This window comes from Mustela putorius, unplaced genomic scaffold (genome assembly GCF_011764305.1).
Source record: "Mustela putorius furo isolate JIRA1106 unplaced genomic scaffold, ASM1176430v1.1 tig00000095_pilon_pilon_pilon, whole genome shotgun sequence".
Taxonomy (NCBI): domain Eukaryota; kingdom Metazoa; phylum Chordata; class Mammalia; order Carnivora; family Mustelidae; genus Mustela; species Mustela putorius.
The window spans coordinates 2,673,772-2,696,930 of NW_025421280.1; the positions used below are offsets into that span (position 1 = coordinate 2,673,772).

Here is a 23,159-nt window from a genome sequence, read left to right on the forward strand (position 1 = left end):
TCTCTGCCCGCTTTAGTCACAAGTCTGAAGCAACTCCTCCCAATAATGAGGCCATTGTACGCATCATATCTGATCAGTTCCTGAAATGTTTTAGTAAGTCTATCTTACAACATTATAAGAAGATAATCAGCAGCCTTAGAAGGTCCCCATCTGGACTGTAGAGTTCTTTTACTGAAAGATGTTTTGCCTTTTTGAGATAGCTCTCGCGTTTCATCATCTGTTCCGCTGAGATGAAGTGCATATGAAAAGTCAGTGACTCTGAATCCATCTGTTGTTATTATTTTTCACTGATAATTGGCTTGAACAATGAAATGTCTGTGTCTGCAGCCTTTGAAACTGTACACCCTGTTTATTTTCTGGAGGTCTCGCTGCAACTCCCCCCGCCTCCATTTTCGCCTCCTTCCTTCTCTCTCAAGCTTTACAGCCAGGGGCGCTTATGTGAGGATGACATCTTTGACTCTGTGCATCAGTATGTGTCACTCAGCATCTAAAGCTTGCATACGGATCTTTGTCACAATCCCCGTGTCTGTGCCGTTCGCGCCAGGATCCAGCCTTCTTGCCACAAGAGGCTTAGCTGGGCCACAATGCATGCATCCCTTACCTGGCTCGTCGTCTTATTTCACTTTCCTCATTAAAATATTAATTTCGAGTACAGTATCTAATACCTATGGAATTAGATACCACCTCTAATTGTATAATATATTCAGTTGCATCCAGGTTTGCACGATAGAGAGCATTAATATTGGATTCCACTAACAGCACTTCCATTAGCTTGCTCAACCAGTATGAGATATAGATGAGCTAGGAAGCATAACTACCCGCCAGAACTGCCAAAACAGTCATTAGAAGCTCCATGGGGATGGACAAAGGCTTTTTCATAGTGATATACTGATTAAATTTTGTTCTATGGTTTATTTGCATCAAGGTTAGATCACTATCGTCTGTGGAAGGAGGTTATCTAACACCTTATTTGGAAGGTCATTTCAAGACAAAATAGTGAACAGAAGAGGCATCTTTAGTTTCTTTGGGAACCCCTCTTAGGGAGATCCTGTGTTTTTCTTCTGGGGGGTGGGGGTGCAAAAGTTTAAAAAATTTTTAATATTTTTTCCAAGTTATGTCATAATATATGTTTGAGATGGGCTTCCTCTGCTTGTTAATAATTAAAAAAAAACCTTTTCAATAATATTCATTTGCTTTTGCAGTAGAATGATATAGCCCTTGAGCAGTGTTGTGTTAATAAAATAGAACTTGGTTTTGAAATAGAAAGCTGCCTTATTTCCTTTGGCTAGCCTAATTGCAGTACATTCTCTGAGGCTGGGAAGGATCTGTGACCTACCCTTTTTGGTCCAAGTAATAACGTAGACACGTCCCATAGCATAGCCGTGCTGGATTTGCCCCCATAGTACTCGGTGGCATTAAAAAGGAAGTAGGGGAACATAATCTTACTTATGTTTCAATCGAAATCATTTAATACTGCAAAAGTTATTAAAAAATAATTAAGTTACTAAGACCAACATGTAGCTGGAACATAGAGTAGGAGGGTAGAGGTGAGTGTGTTGACTCCCTAGGCTGAGAGGAAAGGCAGTAGTGAATTCCTGGGGCCTGTGTGTTTTTCCTTTTGCTTAAATTCCTTGGCTCTAAGGACAAATTATGTTGAGGTATGGTATATTCTCTGCCGAAATGGAGAAAATTGTTGACTGTAATTATGTTATTTAATTGAAATTATAAGTGGTTGAGGCCACTCAGTTAAAAGCATCCTTTCTAATATATGGGTAATGTTTTTAAATGAGTGGGCAAGGATTGATGATATTTGAAAGGCAGGCATTTGGGATGTATTTTTGGAAGACTCAAATTATGTTCCTTAAATCATTAGTGAACTAAAGAGTGCAAAGTGGCATGGGGTTTTTTGTTTGTTTACCTCCTTTAATTAAATACGGGTCAGTGTTACATGCGTGCCTGTGTGTACCTGTGTATATGCACGCACATGGGTATGTATGGGTGTGTGTATATTTTATATGTGTCAATTTTTGTACATAGATAACATAGACCCTTCACAGGTATGGGTCCCAAGGAACGATTTATAGTGTGGCAAAGCACAAAAAACAAAAGGTGTATTGTGGCTGAAAAATGTGATTGTTGACAACTCTCATTGAATTTTAAGATTTAAATGCAAGCTAAGGTAAATCTCCAGTGATGGGTCTTATGCCAACTTCTTTTCGGAGTAGCTAGAGATAAAACAATGGCACTATATTTGCTCCCCCATTATCCCCCCCCCCCCACTCCAGGAGTGAGTTCTTAATTACTAATGAATGCAATTCATTTTAATTGTTATTATAGCAACATAGCATTTAACTGTCTCCTGTTTAGTGCTTGTGCCCTGCAACCGGCGGGGTCTCCTGTCAGGGAGAGGACAGGTAGAAGGCACAGCAGGCGTCTGATTGAGCGAGTTATTCATTTGCTGAGTGTTTGTGTTTATGCAAAGGGGCCTCTTCCTGCATATTTAATCTAGAGTAAGGCAGTGGCTTTTGTTGTGTTTAGCCCACATACCTTCAGTCCTTCCTCACACTGCCGCCAGCCTGGGAGCCCTGCGAGCCCGCAGGCTTCCAAGCCCCTGTAGTTTCTCCCTTACAAACTCTCAACTTTCTTCTGTTGTGTGAAAATTGCCTCTCCGGCCCCAAAGCTTTCCTTCCTCACCATGAGCCGGTAAGTGTGTGCGAAGCCAAGGCTGATACTTTGTTTCATTTTACAAATGTTGAGAGGCTACTTTCCTGCTCTTCTGGGCGCCTCCCGCCAGCCACAGCGACCTGGGTCCTGGTTCCTGGGCCGTTGTCAGTTGCTGGCCGCCTTGAAATAGACGAGTACAGGTGCCTCTTAGGAACCGGGGCTGAATTTTTGGACTGGCAGAGAGAGAGCCTCTTGGAACCGGGGCGGGGAGTGGGGGTGTGGGTTGTGGGGGGAGAAGGAGAGAGAGAGAGAGAGGAACAGCTTTATTATTCTTTGTCCTAACAAATCCTGTTTTGTAACTATCCTGGAGATAATGCTGCCATTGTTTGCTAAAAGCCTTCAAACAGTGTGTAAGACCGAACTGTAAGAAAGCAGTGAAACTCTGCTGCGGTATTGTCTATACCCGGGCCAGGGTCCTCCCCGAAGGTCTGTGCCGGAATAGGAAGGGTTTTCTTTAGTGGAAATCGAATCGTCTCTTCATTGATATTAATAGCACACTAGAGAGGTTGGCCATGATGCTGAGAGAGGCGGTCGGGAGGGAAGGAAATCTGATCTTGCTGGTGGTGGGGTGGGGTGGGGGGGGTGACAGCCTCTTGGCCCCACGGTGGAGGAGACATCCATCCAGGCTCAGCCTGCATAATGGCATCCTGGCTTAACTGTTTGCTCTAGGAATTTTAATCTTGAGCTGTTTGTTTTACTATCTGGGGTCTTGCTATTTTTTGTTCCCGTACTGTCTTTAGAAAGCACCATATTCAGGGTCTAATCCAGTCTTTTTAAAAAGTGGATTAAAAAAAAAAAAAACTCCGAGAAATTGATGTACTGTGCACTTAGATCATTCTGGGCTATGATGGTAGAATTCGGCTTTCTTTTACAGTATTATAATTTCAAAAATGAATTGCCACAGCAAAGAAGGGACGAGCCACCCAAGGAAGATATGTCCTATGTAAAGATATTTCAGGCACTAGGAATTGTGTCCAGGGTCTAAAAGAAGGAGTTTGCATTACCAGTTAACTGTTGCCTCTGCTTGAGTAACTCTTTTCAACAGAAGAGTGTGCTGTTCCCCCGCAGGTTGGAAACTGTGAGAATTTAAATAAAATTTCATCAACCTTATTAAAATATGTAGGGAGTTGGGTCTTCTTGGGTACAAATCAGTCTAGAGACTTAGAAGCATTTATTAACAGTGAGGCTGCTGTAGGTTTTTAATAATAAAATTACAAATACCTTATCTAATTGTAAGTGTATGACTTTTATACTCGGTTTTTAAGGGGAAAAATACTTTTTTTTATGAGTAAAAGTAACTCCGTCAGAGCACCTTCTGTGATTAGCGCTATTGTATTCTTAAATTTTGATTGATAGAGATAATAGTTTTCACTTAAAAATACAGACAGGTACTTTAACTTTCCATGACAATAGCTATTTGCATTTCTTTTATCTTTTTGTTTAACATTTGTGGGGGTTGGGATGGATTTGATTATTAACTCTTATTGCACACTAAAGGTAAATCTAAAACAAAGGCTTTGTTAGAGCTTCAAAGAGAAAACAGCAAATATTGTTTTTAGGTTTCAACATTTAAAGGCTGTTAAAGGATACCTATAAAATATTTTCACATGACCATGACCAGGGTTTTACTTTTCTGTAAGGTAAGCGAGAGGAGTTTATCCAGAGGAGATGGACCAGTGTGGTACTGCTATAGGTGGGGGCAGGAGTGGGGGCTGCCGGCCTGCAGCAGTCCCCCCCTCCCTGGGGCATGCCTCCCCTCGCCTCAGGTTGTCCGTGCCCCTTGGCTTATCTTCTAGTATTTTCAGTTTTTCTTAGGAGAATGGACCCCAAGGTTTGGTGCCACGGTTTGGTGAGAGTCCCAGAGGGTGAGGAGAAAGGAAGCAAAATGTGCCCCGCAGCCACAGGAGGGGACTTTTGGGGACGGTGGGTTCATTTGGTAGACAGAAGTAACAGCAATGTAGAGACTGTGAACCAGCGAGCCTGGCTGGTGTCCCAAAGGCCTGAACCGTACAGCTGGGCCTTTTCCTTCCCATGGCCCTTCCTTCTTTTCCTCTTTCTCCTCTTTTGCGCTCCCAGGTTTTTTTTCCCCCTCTTATTTCTTTTTCTCTCTTCCTTCCTGCCCTCTTTGCTTTTTCTTTCTGTAAGCCTGACTCAGTATTGAAGTTATTAGAGCAGAGAAAAAACCCTCTGCGGTTGATTTCTGAGTGGATTTTCTTGTCTCGAGTGCAGAAAACGAAGTGACCCTTGTACTATCATTTTTCAGCTAGGCAAATTTGTGTCGATATGCTCCTGTTTTCCTAAGAAATCTTTGAAAAACAAGACACGAAAATCCACATGAGTTAGGAGTCTCTAGTTAAAGAGACAGGCGTCTCTTGGAAATTGGCCCATTTAGACCTTTGATTTTCTTAGATGAAGTACGTGTCCTTTGATTGGAGTATTTGGGGTATGAGAAGCTTGAGGTATGTTCCTGGGCTTTCAGAGAAGGTCTTCTCTAACCAGATACAAATTACTAAATCGCCACCTTCCTCGTGGGCCTGGAGCTGGCTGTGACATCCTTGCATCGCTGGGGACACTGGTGCCCAGTATCTTCTCAGGCCTCATTTGGTGGACTGAAGGTTAAGATGAAAAACATGGTGGTTTTTCCCCATCCCTTTAGTATGATCACGCAAAATGAAACCTAATGCAGAAATCCTGATGCACGTCGTTTCCTTCAGCTGCCATGGAAGAAAGGGGGGACAACCTCTTAGTGGGAAAAGTCGAGTGTATATTGTTCATTTTCAGTCTTGTGAAGTGAAGTCCAGCCTCCGTGTTTACCTGCAGCTTGGCTCCACGCCAGCTGGCATTTATATATTCTTTATTGCGTTGATGAAATTGGGGGGCAAAATACACCCTATGAAGTGTGACTTTGAAGCACTGTTTAACTTAAGAGGTCCGCAGACAGTGGGGAGTTCTTAAGGGGTGGCACGTGGGGAGGGGTAGAGGAAGAGGGCAGTACCGTGAGCTTTCTAATGAATGGGTTGCTGCTGAAGGTTGGTGTCTTGCTCAAGGTCTTTATGGTCAACGCGTAGATTCTGGTGGACAGCACTCTTGCAGACAATGGTGAGGCGGCCACACCAGGAACAGTTCCAGTGTTCACGGGATCCTAACTGTACAGAGAATGACACAAAGGAGAATAAATCATTTTTATTTACCATATTCCTGGCTCACTTTTAAAACCTAAAACCAATGGGAAACTTCGGAAAGATAGAAAAAGACAATGCACTTCAGATGGTAACAGCATTTTAAAAGAAGATGCGTGGGCTGGAGGGGAATATTTTTTTTTATATTAAAAAGCTTTACATAACCATTTAATTTTAGTTTTGATGCTGTGGGGTGAGTAAGCATTCAGGTAACTAGTTGATATATTTGATAAGTAAAAGTGATTGTTTAAAAAAAAATTGCAAACCACTCTGGAAACGGAAGTTTTACATTTTGGAAAAAAAATGAAATGCAGGTTGTTCTGCTAGTTGTTGATTTCTGATTCTTCCAGGCTCGTCATGATGCAGACTCAGGCCCCAGTACTACTCCCTAATTTTCTTGTCTGTTATATTGACACATTTCATTTAATTTAGCATGATGGCAAACAGCTGTTGAACTATTAATCTTTTCTCTGCAAAGCCAGAAAAATATCTTTTAGATTACTTGGCTAATGTATACTAAAAACTAAAATCAACAGAAATAAATTAATGACTGGTCAAATGTGCATATGCATTAAAATTTATGGAACTTTCACAATAGAGGAAAACATGATTTGTATCCCACTGCCAGTTTTCTCTCTTTCTTTCTTTCTTTTTGTATAAGTAAAAATTAACTGTAGCTGATTTTGTATTGCTTGAGTAATTATAAGTTGGAGGGTCAGTTGTATAATTTAGTTTCCCTAGGGGAAAATTATACTTGTAAAATCTGTGAGGGTAAATCAGCATATATTTTTGTTCTGTTCATTTACACACTGTACTGTGTAGACAGGTGTGGAGAGAAATAGGCCCTGCTCTTCCCTGAAATCCTTCTACAGGTTTGAATCCAGGGCTCAAGATAACTTGATTCAAAGTACGCATTTTCAGCAGGATTTTCTTTTAAATTAAATTTTAATAAAGTCCAGTTGTTTTGCCAGGCCTATATGATAACAATCTCATCTGCACTGCAAAGTCTAATACTATAGATCTGACTGCCAAACATGCAAAAATAAATGTAACTCAATGGATGAACATGAACATTAGTTTAGAGCATGCCCATTGGAGGGTATGTCAAGTAAAAAGGAGGTAGGATGGCCATTCTTGCCTTGAATTCAGTAAGATCTGCCAGAGTTCACTTCCTTTCCATTTAAGATTGTACGCGTGGTAAGATGGAGATTCTCGTGTCTGAGATTATCGCTGTGCCTTGTATCTAACGAGCTCCTCTTACTTGGGAGGAGTGGGGCTGCTTTGCAGATCTCCCCCATTACCCTGAGGACCCCAACATCATTGCTCCCTGTTTTCTTAGCACTATTTGTCCTGTGACAGAGTTCTCACCAGTGGAGAAACCAATCCTGGGGACACACATCAGCAGTGTGTCTCAAAATTTTCATTTTCAATTTGAATTGTTTTGTGTAAAAACAAAAAGGCTTGGGGCAGGTTGCAAAATAGTAATTTTAAGTCCCAGGGCTAGGGTTTTCCCCCACCCAAATGGTGAACATTTATGATGAAAACCTCCAATTTCCTCTTACAGTAAACATGAAAATTATGATTTCACTCAGAGCCTGCATTTTTTTTCCAATCTTTATGGCAAGAATCTGCATATACTTGCTTGTGGAAATGTCATAAATTGGCCTCAGATCAATTCCTCAAAGATAGTACTCACCAAAGTGCCACTTTCAGATTTTAGCCCTTGTGAAATAAGATTTAACTCTTCTCAATAATGTTTGCCTTTCCACATTCAGGGCTGACAGCAGAGGGATAAGCAGGGATATATTCTGTATAAAATTAAAACCACTTCATTACATATTGTTCTGAAGAGTGAGCAAAAGGATATTAACATTTTAGTAAAATGATGATACGATCTTAGCATCTTGCATAAAAAATGACATGAGCATTTGGTCAGCTGATGTGGAGTGAGTCCTGTACCCTGTCGGTATCTTGCTCTAAATTAATAAACAAATGTTTTTCTTTTCACTTGTGCCATATGTTGATCCCAGTTACATGGGCAGAAAGAGGCAGCTTGTAATGTTTCTTAGAGGATTACACACTGTTTTGCATAAGAGAGTATGCAGATGCAGGAGTAGATGTGGGATAAAACATGTTCCAGGCTTTCTTTGTGTTTTAGGGAGCTCGGTTTCAATTGTTTATTTCATCTGACACAAACCATTTTTATTTAACTTGGTAGATCTGGTAGATAAATGCTAAGTGGAAAACACAGTGTGAACAGCTTTCACCAACTGATTAACCCCCCAGCCCTCCCCAAACTTGAAGATCCTGGTGCTCCTGTTCATTTTGAAAGGTTCCAGGGTAGCATAAGCATCTCGTCTGTAAGAACTCACTCTCCTCTTGGGGGTGGGGGTGGGGGGAGTCAAGCCCCGTGCGTTAATGAAATCAGAGATGTTGTGGATGTTAACCAAACAGACACGTTCAAGGAGCAGACTGGTTTCCAAAAACAAAGGCCTATGAGTCACGTATTATTGCACCAGAAAATAAATTGATCGATGACAAGATGAGAAAAAGTTCACTTGCAAAATTCGAAATGTTTCACCTTGACTTTCTCCACCCACGTTGTTTTTGTTGTCTTGAGGCGCTCACAGGCCTGTGCTCCAGATCACTGGTCTTGGGACTTGTTTTTATTAACTCTGAAAAGTCATTTGCCATGCAACGTAACCAAGTCCTTCTGTTGCCCTTGCATCTGTCCCAGGCAAATAGGTGGTTGGTGCTGTCTCTTGACATTCAGATTGTGACGTTCTCTTTTGTTTTCAGGGTAAGAAGTGACCTTTTGAGGTGACTATACCTGAAGATTGCTTTCCAGAAGCCAAAAAAGGTAAATGCAATACGATTAGTGGGATTATATCTTGGCCCATATCTCCTTCCTTCTAGATATATCTCAATTCAACTCTTCTCCGATCTCTGTAGCTGCCAAAAATACGTATGCATTTGTGCATAAGTCCGCATGCTGTAGCATCTTTGGGGGAGATCTTTCAAGAAAAGACTGTCCTTAAGAAATGGTCCACAGAGGGACCCTCCCCCCCCCAAATGGTTTCAAATTTTCTCCTCTTTGTTGAAGCTGAACTTTTATTTATTTGTTTATTTATTTATTTTTTGGTGGTGGACTCCGTGGGCTTAAAGTTAGAAAGGAATATGCACATCACAAAAGCGGTGATTCATAAAAGCGAACTTGCTGCGACCACGAGTAGCGCCTGTCGAGTAGCGCCGAGTAGCGCCTGTCGGTGTTTTGTGCCGAAGTGGTGTCATACCATTGATGTTCATCTGGCGGATTTATCATCACCTTCTTTCAGAAATTAATAGTCAAGCACCGTAGCAACCCAGAGCACTGATGCAACTGCTCAGTGGCATGGGGCACCCCCCTGTGATGTCAGCGCTAGGCTGCCTCGTTCTCTTGACCTTGCTTGAAAATCAAATGAGTATTTGATTTTAAAATAGAAGTTTGCAGAGAGACTAATGTAACTTGATGAATTAAAGCGAAATTAAATTTTCTCAAACCCACTTTGGGGAGGGGGAACAAAAAAAGTGCGTTTCAAATGCTTACGGATGCTCCGGTATTTTCTTGATTTCCAGAGGTCTCGCTCTAGTGAGGCCATGGTCTTCTGCTCCAAGTTAATCTTGCCGGTCATTTTCATGGCTGAGGTTTGTCAAGGAGCATCTTCACTTGATTCTTGAATTTAGGCCAGTAACAGCTCCATTTGCGTTCGTGGATTTGTGTCTGTTGTAAAACAGGTTCCTTGCTCCCCTGGTTGCACGAGGTCTCCACCCAGATATGACTAAATTGAGTTTATGAATTGGTAAGACAGAGATTTCCTACTCTTTAGCTATACACGTTTTGGGTTTTTGTTTTTGTTTTTGTTTTTTTAACCTTTATAATGTGAAGATTCTTGGATCACTTTTGTTTTTAATCTTAGCATTCTGGGACTCTAGAATGCCTTTTAAAGGTATGGATTCATGGTTAGTGTCGCATTCTGGTGCATTTGATTAGAGGCCAAAAAAATCACTTGCTGCATTTCACCATCATTGCTGTTTAAATAAAACCTTTGTGGGAAGCTCCTGCTTGCTCACCGTGGAAGACAGTCTCATTTCTACGAGGCAGCATGGAAAGGGGTAGATTCCAACTGGTATTGGGGGTTATCAAGTCCAAGCACTTCACTTTCTGAGTCTCAGTTTTCCAGTCTTAAGAAGGAAGGCTTAATTAACTTCGGGGATCTACAAACTTCTGTGAAGGGCCATGCCAGATACATCTTCTGTTTTGTGGGCCATTCCATCTCTGCCACAGCAGCTCAGCTTGGCTGTACCTTGTGTCTCCTGGTCTGCATGAACCCTGCGAGATCTCAGTCCAGGACGTTCCTCATACAAAGCTGTGCCAGGTGTTTAACTCAACTTGTGCCATTAACTAGCAAAGATTTCTGGCAGAGCCCAAAACTGTGATTAAACAAAGCTGAAAGCGTGGTTGAAAAGATGAAATATTCACCTTGAGAGTTGTGTTACCCTGACAGCTTCAAATAAGGGCATCCTGAGCACTTTTCATTGTTTTCCTTGGAGTCACCTGTAAGCATGAATTATTTTTCTTCTGACTTGATGTCTTTATAATGCCTGTGCTAACACCCATGACCTGAAAATGGGCCCACTTGAATGTGTGTGATATGATATGTTTCCAATTCTGTGATATTGTTCAAAGTTTAAAATATCATGAGACAGGGGCAAGTTTGGGGGGGAAAAAAAGTTCCAAGAAATTTTCATTAGTGTTGACTAAGAGAGGCAGTCCACGGAGAGAGAATTCTTTCTTTATAATTAATGTCAAGGACACAGTATATTATATGATATGATATACTGCAAATGGGGAACTCCTTGTCAAAGTTCAGGAACAGTGAAAAATTTTATCCTTCTGTTGGCTACTGTCGTCACACAAAGGAAGCTGAGTAACAAATTCATGTAATTTTTCTTTTAAACTTGACTGCTAGGAAGCTCGGAGTTAGAGTTTTTTTGTTCAATCTCTGTATAATTATTTTCCACTCCAGCTTTTTGTGATTGAGATCTTTTAAAATCAACCTCATTTTTCCTACCCCCAATTAACATTGGGTTATTTATTTTTATTCTTCTATAATATCACTTCCATCCTATTTAACCCTCATTTCAAGGTGGGTTTTTTTGTTTTTTTGTTTTTGTTTTTGGTTTTGTTTTTTTAGAAATTAGTGAAGATATAGAGACTTAAGTAATAAATCACATGTAATTTTTTTTTAACCTTTTAACAAGCTCACAGACCCTTGGAAAACTAATCCTTATTTATTTTTTATATTTATATATTTTTCTATATATTATTCATTTTTATATATTTATTTATATATTTTCATATATTCAAAAAGGTTTATTAAAAATATAAAGTTAAAAAAAAGTCTATAAAATGGCTAGAATAGCTATTGTTTCTTCCCAGGGAATAAGTCTGTCTTTTTTTTTTCTTTTTTTTTTTAAGATTTTATTTATTTGACAGAGAGAGATCACAAGTAGAGAGAGAGAGGAGGAAGCAGCCTCCCTGCCTAGCAGAGAGCCCAATGCAGGACTCGATCCCAGGACCCTGAGATCGTGACCTGAGCCGAAGGCAGAGGCTTAACCCACTGAGCCACCCAGGCACCCCCCAGGGAATAAGTCTTAAAAAGAGATGAATGTGGAGCGTCTGGGTGGCTCAGTCAGTTAAGCGCCCACTCTTAACTTTGGTCAGGTCATGATCTCAGGGTTGTGGGATTGAGCCCTGTAATGGGCTCAGCAGTGAGTGTAGAGTCTACTTAGGATTCTCTCTCTCCCTCTTTCTCTCCTTCCCTCTCTTGTATGTGTGTCCACGGGCACAGTGTCTCTCAAAAGTAAACAAAAACCTGAGACGATCATGCTATCCATATCCATGCTATGATGGAGAAACCAGCACATCTCCCCAGCATCAAAAAGAGGTTGATTTCAGATGCCGGGTGCTTCTCAGTAAATGTCATGTCACATTTGAAATCTCGGAATCATTAATAGCATAGATGTAGGTAAATATGTCTACATTGGCACTATGGGAAGAACTACTTATGTGCATAAAGGGGCCAAGCAAATTCAGAGAAAACAGATGAAGCCATTTTTCAAATTTTGATTCAAAGTTCTGAAGAATCATAAATAACGGTCATCTTCCTTTGTAGCGATATAACAGTTTTTTTCCAAGTAGATCAGAACACTTTACAAAATGGGTTTGTGCCAGCATTCTTGAGAGATAGGTAGCAATGATTATAATCCCCACTTTACAAACAGGGAAGGTGGTCCCATAGATGATCAGGAGCTCACCCACGGTCACATAGAATGTCAAGACAAGACCTAAAAGACATCTTATTTAGGCCATAGTTACACTGATGTCATTTTATCATGGCTGCCTTAGTCTGGTGGTTTAATATAGGCTTATACATCATTTTCTTTCTGCTTTCCCAGAACGCTGGCATTGCGCCTACATACATTTTTGCTTGAGATTCAGATTCACTTTATAAAATTCATTTTCTTATAACCATTCTGAGTGGTATTGGGACGTTGTTGTGTAGACATAACAGTGTCTTCATTGAGCCACCAGATGACCACACTGACTGAATCACTGGCTTTTTCAGCGAAGCATTGGAAACCTTCCTGCTCCCTGCTTCTCCCCATACACCTATCCCTGGGCTTAACAATCTGGGTAAAGACTAGGCTGGTATTACAGCATAGAGACCCCAACAGACAAAGGTTTACATAAAATAGGGGTTTCCTTCTCTCTTATAGAGGAGTCTCACCAGTCTAGCTTACGTGGGCAGGTTCTTTCTCTCTTTTGCTCTCCTACCTTGGCCTTTGTCATTATTTACATGGTTGAAGCATAGTGAAGTCCAAGCCAAGCAGTTGTCTTTGGTGCAAATGAGTTAAAATGCACATATCCCATTCATTAACCTTTAATTTGTAAGATTACGGTCACCTGGTTGCAAAAAGCTGTGGCGGTGGCTGGGAAGTGTGTGTACTAGGGTGGCCAGGAACATAGGAGAATCAGAGAAGAGATTTAAGGGGACAGTTCGAACACAACTTGACTGGTTGAATTGCCCCTATCTGATGATTTCACTGACTGATTGATTAATTGATTGATTGATTGATTCATATCAAAGTGCATACTGCATACATACATAAATCCTACTGTAGGTATTTACTGATCATTGTGTGCTAGTTGTGAGATCATAGCGCTACATAAGAAGGTCATGGTCTCTGTCCTCGTAGAGTTTATATTAAAGAGGGGAAGACCCAGATCATGAACAATGATGATAACCAGGGTTCGGAAGGGCAAGTACTGGTTGTTGGGGGAAAGTGATCTATAGTGGGGAGACCAGGGTATCAGGGATTTATGTATTTTAGCCTTATATGGAAGCTGTATTAGTTTAACTTGATTTTCTTGTTATCTTTCATGCCAGTGCTATTATGAACATTATCAGGCATGTTAAGTTTATTAATAACTTTACTGAGCTATAATTCATATCACAAAACAATTTACCTGCTTAAAGAATACCGTTCAATGGCTTTGAGTATATTCCTGGAGTTTGCAACCATCATCACAGTCTGGTGTCGGAACATCTTCAGCACCCCAGAAAGAGACCCCTTAACTGTTAGCAGTCACTCACCTCAACTCAGCACTGGACAATGACTAATCTACTTTCTTTCTGGATAGACTGACCTATTTGGGACATTTCCCATATGGAATCCTACAATATGTGGCCTTTGGTGAGTGATGTCCTTCACTTGGCATGATGTTTTCAAGGCTCATCCCAAGCACTTAAATCTGCAACTATCAAAAAAAATACATGAATAAATTTGTAACTCTCATACAACCTTGAGTTCTTACTCCTAAACCCAACAAAAGGGTGACATGAAATATTCTTACAGGGGTTGGAATTGGGGAAAACATGACTGTCCTCATGTTGTTTGTATTTTCCTAGAACTGACTTGGCCTCCCAACAGTTAAACTTCAAAATTTAAATGTTTGCATCTTAAGTTAGCTGTTTTTAAACATTGTTAACCATAATGCTAAACTAAGTTACTCTGTAAACAAGGGCTGTTTCTCTTGAATGTTAGTTTCAAAGAACAAAAATTTTTAAATATTGATTTCCAGAGAAATATGCTCAATAGAGTTCGTTTTCAAGCAGAAGTCACTTGTTGAAATGTACACGAAGGCGCAGTTAGTCATAAAGGCGATTTTTGCTGCGGTTATCAACTAGCCGTAGTTTGCACCGTGAGCCATCAGAAATACAAAACCGAATAACAAATGGTTTTTTCATCTTTTTAAAATGATGTTTTTGTTCCTCCATCTGCCAAGGGCATGGATATCCCGTTGCTCACCTTGAGCATCTTAGGAAAAAGAGATTCTCAGTTTAGGTGACAACATAACAGCTTAACGAGATGTAGGAAGTATTGCCTTCCTTTGGTAATTCACAAACCTCAGGAAGGAATCTGAAGCTTAACTGTGCAAAAACAAAACCCTGTTTAAGGGAGCAGATCTGTGCTAACCTTGACTGCATTACCCCCTCGTATCTAGTAACATCCAGAACCTTAAAGGAGCAAACGTTCTATTGGTGGTAGGATCCTTATTTTGAGTCCATTTGAAAAGGTGACCTTCCGTCCAGCGTCACGCTCAGATTTGAAGTTTGTAGTACTTTTTAAAAAGACTGCTCATGAGTGGGAGTTCTCAATTGAAAAATGAAGATTAATCATGTAAGCTAGTACTTCTCTGGCCTTGATCTGAACTCTTCGACTCCTGGAGCCTTTGCATGGTGGGGCTGGGGTGGGGAGAGGAGTGAAAAAGCTTGAAGTCTTTATGCTCTGTTCAAATGTCCTCTTTTTGAAGTGTGAAAATCACGCACATTTTCCCTTGAATTTTGTATATTAGCATGTATGTAGTGTATAATTATAAGTAATTAGATGTTTTGTTAATGATCTGACAGTGTGATGAGTTATTTAAAATTACCTTTTAATTAAAAAAACAGTCTTGCATCATCGGATGGACGGTGATGATTTCAGTCTGTGGCTTGGTATGGTACTTTAATTCCTTGGCCTATCCCTCCAGGCCTCTCTTTTCTGAAAATCCGTTTCTCTTTCAGAGGGTCCTGAGCTATCTCTCGAGGTCAGAGGAAGTGCCCTAAAATCTGTTCAGTACAGATGACTTACTTTAAAGTTTATTCAGAACAGAGATTGTCAGAGTGGGCACCGGCACTCCTTTGTGGGTTAGGAAATCTATTTAGTGGATTGTGCCCAAGGATTTTTAAGAAACGGAAGAAGCATACAGCAGAGTAGAATAAATTGAGTAAACCTGCCCTGTCTAATATGGAAACCACTAGCCGCACGTTTGCAGTGCAATTAGCCCAAACTTTTATGCGCTGAACGTGTACATTTGACAAAGTATTTAAAGGACTTTGTATGGGAAAAAAAGCTGTGAAATACTTCAATTATTATTCTCTCTTGATTACACATTGAAGTGGTCATGTTTTTGTTATGTTAGGTTAAATAATATAAATTATTAACCTGAATTTTAACTGTTTCCGTGTGGTTATAATTACCTGTGTCACAGGCGTTATATTTCTAATGGATACCTTTGCTCAAGTTATGGGGGATCTTTCCGTGAACGATACCGCTGTCAAGCCCTCTGCTCGTGGTTCTAGGGGATGGGGATGGGCAGGGAAATAAAGTATAAATACCCAGTGATACGTTCTAGGGAAGAAATATTGGAGGCTGAGGCAGATCAGATCGCCTGAGGAAGGGGTTCCAACTCTAAATAACCGGGGTAAGTCTGGCTGTGAAGTGTGGTAGCACGGGAGCAAAGAATGAGCCTGTTCTAAATAAAGGGAGCAAGTTGGCTCATGTGCCTAAAGTCAAGTCATCAAGGAGGAGAGTAGTGGGAAGCAAGGGCAGGAAGTAACAGGGCTGGCGGTGCCTGGCTGGTGTGATCAGAAGAGCAAGTGGCTCCTGATCTTGGGGTCCTGAGTTTGAGCCCCATCTTAGGTATGGAGATTACTTAAAAAAAGTGAAATAAATTTTGAAAAACAACAAAAAAGGAAGTAACAGAGTCAGACTGAGTAGGGCTTGAAAACTCACTAGACTGTCTTTTAGTAAAATAGGGAACCACTGATGGGCTTTGAGGTGGGTCAAAATCTGACTCATGCTTTAAATGGATCCCTCTGGAAGCTGTTTTGAAATTTGCCTGTGGGTGAACAAAGGGAGAGGATAGGGAGGGGGACTTGTTAGGAGGCCACTGTAATCATCCCAGTGAGACAGGATGATGGCAGGTCAGGATGGGAGTAGAGCTGGTGAGAGGTAGACTGGCTTTTGATTTGAAGGAAGAGCCAAAGGGCTTCCCGGCGGAATAGATGTGGAATTTGAAAAAGTTACGTCAGGGATGACTCCAAGATTTTTGTGCTGAGTGATGGGGTGGTATCATCTGAGGGATTGCTTGTGGGTAGAAAGAAAAGAAGATGGAGGCCTTGGGGCCAAGCAACGCTGTGAGGACAGAGCTGCCATTAACTGAAATAGGGGAGCAGGTTCGAGGGTATTAAAGGAAAAAAAATTAATCTTACTTGTTAAAGGTGGCAGGGCACCCTTTATTCAGGACCATCACAGCAGGTGTTGGGAATACCCCGTGAGATTTTATACAGGAGAGAGATTGGGCTCAAGTAGGAATTTAGAGCCAGGGAGGAGAGTGGGCGTCTGTAGACAGAAAATTACCAAGAGAAAACATCATGGGTAAGCAGAGGGTCTGAGCTGTACAGATCTAACATGGCTCTTGCTGAAGACAGGCCAGGGTGATCAGACACTACCTGGGGAATGATGGAAGATGAGGAAACCAGTCAGATACCGGTGGTGGTCAGATACCGAAGGTGGTAGAGGGACTTGGCAGTTAAACTAACTTAGCAGGGTTCTTGCTAAAACTAGATTTTATAGGGAGGTGCCCAGGTGGGTTCAGGAGCCTGACTAATTTTTGGTCAAGCCAGGAGTCTTCATCATGGGTGGATGAGGGAAGCAGGGGAAACAGCTGTAGACACACAGGCTTTGAGCTGTTTATTTTTCATCCAGATGGAGCTGTCAAGTGGGCATTTGGATATGTGGATCTAGAAATGTCCTGGCTGAGGTGAGAAACTGAGGATCTGTAACCATCTAAGTGGTCTGTAAAGGCATGAACCTGGGTGAGCTCACTGGGGGAGCCATGGTATAAGTAGAGGAGAGTAGGGCTCCAAGATGAAGCCAACGCCATTAAGAGATTTGATTACAGGTTATAGAGGAAAAAGAGGCAAAGCTGGCAGGAAATTCTGGAGATTTGAGTCAACCAGGAGCCCACTGAAGACATTGTTTAAAGGAAGAGAGTGCCTGAGTGTCTTAGTCGGTTCAGCATCTGACTCTTGGTTTTGGCTTGGGTCATGATCTGGGGTCATGAGATCAAGCCCCACGTCTGGTTCCATGCTAGCGCAGAGTCTGCTTGGGTTTCTTTCCCTCTCCCCCTTCCTTGCACTCCTTCTCTCTCTCAAATAAATAAATACTTAAAAAAAAAAAAAGTATTGTCAGCTGCATCATAAGTGGCTAAGAGGTCAGAAGAGATGATGACAAAGAATGCACAATTGTGTTTGTCAACATGGAAGTCATCGATAACCTTAACCAGAGTCAGAAATGTTGGACTCTCACCCCCGTAACTCATGCCGGCTTCGTACAGCTATCAGTGTGCTTATGGTAGGCATGGTGAATGATGTTTCCTGGGTCAGTGCCTGTTCAGCACTGCTGTTTGTTAAGGTTGTCACACGTACCCCCACCTCTTGCAGGCCCGCATGGACAGGAGGCTAATTCTGTGATGCTTGGGTCACGGTACAGCCTGCGAGAGTGATCAGAAAAAAATTCCCTGCTGCACAAAGGAGTTCTGTGCATGTTGCCCCTTTCAGTTCATTCCCTACTCCAGTGGTTGAGATAGTATTGTTTAAAGAAAAGGCAGATGGGGCGCCTGGGTGGCTCAGTCAGTGAAGTGTCTTACTCTTGATCTCAGCTCAGGTCTTGATCTCAGGGTTGTGAGTTCAAGCCCCATACTGGGCTCAAAAAGAAAGAAAGAAAGAAAGAAAATAAAGAAAAGGCAGAGGAAAAGGGGGATTCATAAAATACGTTGTTTTAATCATCTGAAGTACACCACAGCTTGGCGTGGTTAACATGGTCTCCAGATTAGTAAACTACGAGTTTGTGTGTACGCCACACACCAGTCTGTCACCTTCACCTTCTACTAATCTAGGTAGTCTTTGATGCGCTCGTCTGCCTTTCAACTCAACTAAGAGCATCAAAGAGTCTGGCTTTTTCAAAAATTGTGAAACAACGTGAACATTCTCGAGATTTCTAGGCTGGTCCCAAATCTTCAAGCATCTGGAAAAGTGTAGGTAAAATAATAACAAATATGCTTTCTCTTTTTAGGTACTAAATCCCATTAAGGTAATATTGGGTTTGGTAAGAATAGTCTCTCTGTGGAGTATAATCAAGATCCTTCTTAGAAGAAGAATCTATAGGAAGAAAAATTCTACTGGTGACCTCCCCTAACCAGTTCAGCATTTTATCAGTATCCTGCCGGGATTTTGTATCTGTAGATTTGTCTATGTGTGTTCGTCCCGCATATACTGTTTTGCTTCCTATTTTTACCCTTATGCTATCACAAGTATTTTTCCAAGTCAGTACATGTTATATCTAAATCTTATTTTAGGATACTTTGGTGACCTCTGTTGTTGTGTTGTCCATCCCTGAAATTGGTGAGGGTTCTGATTTTTTCTGCTCACTCACGGTGGCCAGAGTGTCTATGTTGGATCTCTCAAGATAGCTCGGTCTCTTGAATTTGTTTTATAAATGATGCTGAGATTATAGATTACCACCTAGTTTCTCCCTCTACTTCTAGGTAATATTAAAACTAAGCTGAGCCACACATAATCACCCCTTCAGGCAACTGTATGTATTTTCCACGATTAGGTGAGGTACAATTCACCTTAATTTTGATTTCAAAATTTCTAGACTTTTAAGCTGCTAGGCATTTTTTGTTTTTCCTGATCTGAATTACTTATGGTATTTTCCCACTCCCAACTTAATTCTCAGCGTTCTTTCAAGGGTGAGCTGTTCTTCCGCTCCTTGTTTTGTTAGCCCAAACAGCACTCCTCTTTCCCCAGAGCAAGCCATGGCTTTATGTCCACATTTGCAAATCCAGAATTTGCTTAGGTTGCGTTTCAGTCACTTAAAATGTACTTGCGACTTTCAGAGTCTAACATTTTAAGTTCTTTTCTTTTGCGCGCCGGACCCTGGCAGTCTCGTCCTTACTGGTGTAGGCAACAAATGTTTGAGTTCCCGTGAGGTTCGCTGTGTGTTTAAGATTGGGCTGTACACCTCTGTGCTTTGTGGCCGTGACCCCATCTAGTTCTAAAATCCCCCAAACGGCCTTTCAGTGAAGTAGTCTTAGAACTTCAGAGAGGACCAAAGAATGTGGGACTTGTCTGGTCTCTTCCTTGTCATGTACTGAAGATGAAACCGACATCCAGGAAAGGGACATGACAGACCCCAGGCCGCTGCACAGTTGTGGCCCCCCGTGTCGGGAATCCCCTGCCCTTCCCCTACACCTCTTCCTTCCTTTTATGATATGATACCTCAAACAAGTGGAATGATAGAAATACGACTATTAAAAAGTTGGCTTTTAAAAAAGTAGACCTGACCAAAGCCAAAACGTGTTTGTTTTTTTTACATGTAGATGGTCCTTATCTTGGATTTCATTTCCAGCGCTCCCTCCTTTTTCCAGCAATGTTAAGGGAAATGACACCATTTGCAAGCGTTTCAGCGTATTAACTGTGAGAAATATCCCCCAAATACCTTCATCTGAAGCAAACAAAAATAAATAAAAATAAAAGTGTTCATTTCAGAAGATGCCGATTTTTCCCTCTCCTTCCTCCCCTGCCCCCCTTTTTCTGCTTCCGCCCTCCCCATCTCTCCCTGTCTCCTGCCTCTGAAGGCTAACGTTTTTGTTTTTAAAACGAGGCCATTTGATGAAGATGTATATAAAGTAGAATGTTCCTACCAGTTGACTACTACTGTGCATTTTAAAAATTGTTGAGTGTTATGTGTAGCCTGAGAATTTCAGTGTCCACTGCCCTTACCCGACTGATGTGTACAGATGAACACCTCCTGTGTGGCATGTGCTTTGCCCAGGGCTGAGGCACAGGGAAGGATGATTATGTTTTGTTTGTGTTTCTTGAGGTACACACTGTCTATTTGCTTGGAGCTACTTCTGCTCCAAGGTCTTGTTCCCCCAGCTCTGGAATGGGGTTGACATCCTTTCCTTATTTTCCTTATGTGGGATAAAAATACATGAAGACCAATATAGAATTGTCACTGGGAACTTCACTTAGCTAGTGAAGTTATTATGTTATTAGTAATAGAAATAGAGTAGGAAATTCCCACGAACCTTGTTTTGTTTTCTGATGATACATGTAAAACCAGCTCATTATAGGGAATTTGAAATTATTGAAAAGTAGACCGAGTATAAAAGTAAAAATAATCTAGAATTCTGACCCTGAGAATGACATAAATTTTCTGCCATTCTTTTTTCATTGAGCGTACACATATTTAGCAAACTTACTGTCATTCAGTATATAGAATTGTCTCTTTTTAAAATTTAGTATTACTCAGTGAGCATTTTCCTGTATCATGAAGTATTGTTAAAGGTATCTTAAATGATTACATGCTCTATCATCCCTTTGCTTGTAATACAGTTTAATTAACTGTTCTTTAATATTGGGTGTGGAGTTTGCTTCCAGTTTTTCTGTAATATAGTTATTGCAGTGGGCATATCTGTGCATAGGTCTTGGTCAATTATTTTTATATCTTTAGATATAAAATTCTAGAGGGGGAAAGTACTAGAAGAGAGTTTATGGAATTCTTAGAGGGTTTCCTTATATCTTGTCATATTGTTTTTCAAAATGAACCAATTTACACTCCTATTAACACCACTTGAGAGTGTTGATTTCACTGCAACTTTGCCAAGAATGAGTATCAACATTTTTTAGTTGTCGTTTGAATCATAGGAGAAAAAAAAGTATATGTATTTTTTTCTTGTTCAATTCTTTGATTATAAATGAAGTTCAGAATTTTGTTTCTTTAAGCTGTTTGCATTTTTTCTTTCCTTTTTTTTTTTAAGATTTTATTTATTTATTTAACAGACAGAGATCACAAGTAGGCAGAGAGGCAGATGGCCGGGGTGGAAGGGAAGCAAGCTCCCTGCCCAGCAGAGAGCCAATGTGGGGCTCAATCCTAGGACCCAGGGATCATGACCTGAGCCGAATGCAGAGGCTTAACCCACTGAGCCACCCAGGTGTCCCCATTTTTTCTTTTAATCCCTCATAATTTTGGGAGCAGCCAGGGGTTGAAAGAGTAGGAATGAGGAAGCCAGAGTGCCGAGAGCATAGGGCAGGGATCCTGTCATTCAGAGGGTCCTTGACCAGCGGCTCTTATGGCCAAATTCACAGAGTGAATTCAGAGTACTACACTACAGCTTTGGTATAAGGCTAAAATTAGAAAAGGCCAGACCATTGGCCCTCAGATGTTCCTGAAACCAGATGGAGAGATCTGGGGCTCATCAGCTTTCCAAATACTTGGACATTTTAAATTTATTCCTTTATTCACCAAATAATTACTGAATGCTTACTTGTTTCAAGCACTCTTCTAGGCACTGGGAATATACTAGTAAACAACAAAAGAGAGGCTCTTTAGATGTGGTGAGTCTCCCTCACTGCTCTCTAATGAGGGCAAACGGAGAGTTCTCCATGCAACACTTACCACAGTGAGAGTCAGGCTTGCTTCTCTTCTTACTGCTTCTCCTGTTTCTACGTCAGCAGCAGCAGCTCAGATAAGAAACTGTGTCCAGCCAGGTTGCTTCTGTGGTCTTCCTGTCAAACTTGGGAAAGGCAGGCTCTCACAGGCCCGCTGTCCCCCAGCCTGAGAAGCTTCTCTCCATTTCTCGTTTAGCCTCTTTCTTTCTTTTCCTCCAGCCATGTGGGCAGGAAGCCTGTAGAGAAGCCGGGCCCTGTGCAGTAGAACAGTAAGACCCTGGGGACAGACCGAGGGACTTTGGGGGAGCCCCTCCCTCTTACATCCTGTTAGTAGGGGTATTGCTGAAGGCTGAGGGGTGATCCCTGGGCCTTGGCTCTTCAGTCTGTGAGCTCAACCAGCTGATTCTCATCAACCTCTGGATGAAGGAATCCAAAACAGAAAAAGGGACTTGTTCTTTCTCTGGATTTCTGAGTGTTCTCTGGGATTCCAGAACTCTGCACTGAGTGGGGGAAGACAGGCCCCCCTCGGCCCCGGGACCACACTCACTTTCTCTCTGGCTTGTCCCACTCCTGGGAATGCACTTGGCAGCCATCCCCCTGTCTGTGTACTTGCCTGGTTCCTGTCACCACCATTTCTAAAACACAACTGATTCGTAATTGAGATAAACATTCCCGATGCTGAAATGATGAAGGGGTAGCTCGGGGTTGTGGTCCTGGTGCTCCGCTCAGAGGCATGGACTGGAGTGGGCCTCATCAGAATTCGGACGTGTCCGTTCTTGGGCAGGTCCCGACATACTCTGCCACTTGTCCCCATTGGAGACGTGGGGATAATGAAAAGACCTGTCTCGTAGATGTGCTGTGAGGATTGTATACAGAAGTTTGGTTCGCGGTCTGCTTTGCAGGTCCAGCTCTGCTACTTTCTAGCTTCGTGATCTTGAGGAAGCGACCAGATTCTCTAAACCTTTTTTTATCTAAAAAAAATAGGCACTTGGAAGTTGTTGGAAGATTAACTGCGTTATTCCAAGTAAAAAGTCTTCAGAGCAGTGCTTCAGGCTCAGTATTGTCTATTTTTGTTATTAGCATGGTGCATGGAATGTAGTAAGTTCTCAAGGATGGTAACATATTTTATTATTAATTAACTTTAAAGATAATGAAAATGGTTTTCAGTGACTGTTTTTATGGGGGAGAACCAAGTTCGTGGATATAGAAATGAAAGAGGCATCCTGATACCTTCCCCTGCCCCTAAATAGAAAACACAAACTTTGAAAATCCTAAGAAAAAAGAGAGGGGTCTCTGAGGTTTTCAGGATAACATTACATTTCTGTTACGGAGTTGACTTGGGCTGTCCAGTGTGTAAACCAGTCGCTAA

The 23,159-nt window shown here is 41.5% G+C and overlaps 1 protein-coding gene across 7 annotated transcripts in view; it reads left to right on the forward strand.

The window, feature by feature from the left end:
- FOXP1 (forkhead box P1) overlaps positions 1-23,159 on the forward strand; it is a 528,267-nt gene that overhangs the window by 196,110 nt on the left and 308,998 nt on the right. For 5 of the 7 annotated variants that reach the window (XM_013052518.2, XM_013052512.2, XM_013052546.2 and 2 more), the window contains one exon: positions 8,703-8,763. The gene's annotated coding sequence lies outside the window, so the exon portion shown is untranslated. Of the gene's footprint in view, positions 1-2,537; positions 2,704-8,702; positions 8,764-23,159 lie in introns of those variants that run through there. The other 2 variants (XM_013052535.2, XM_013052527.2) reach the window with 1 other exon arrangement.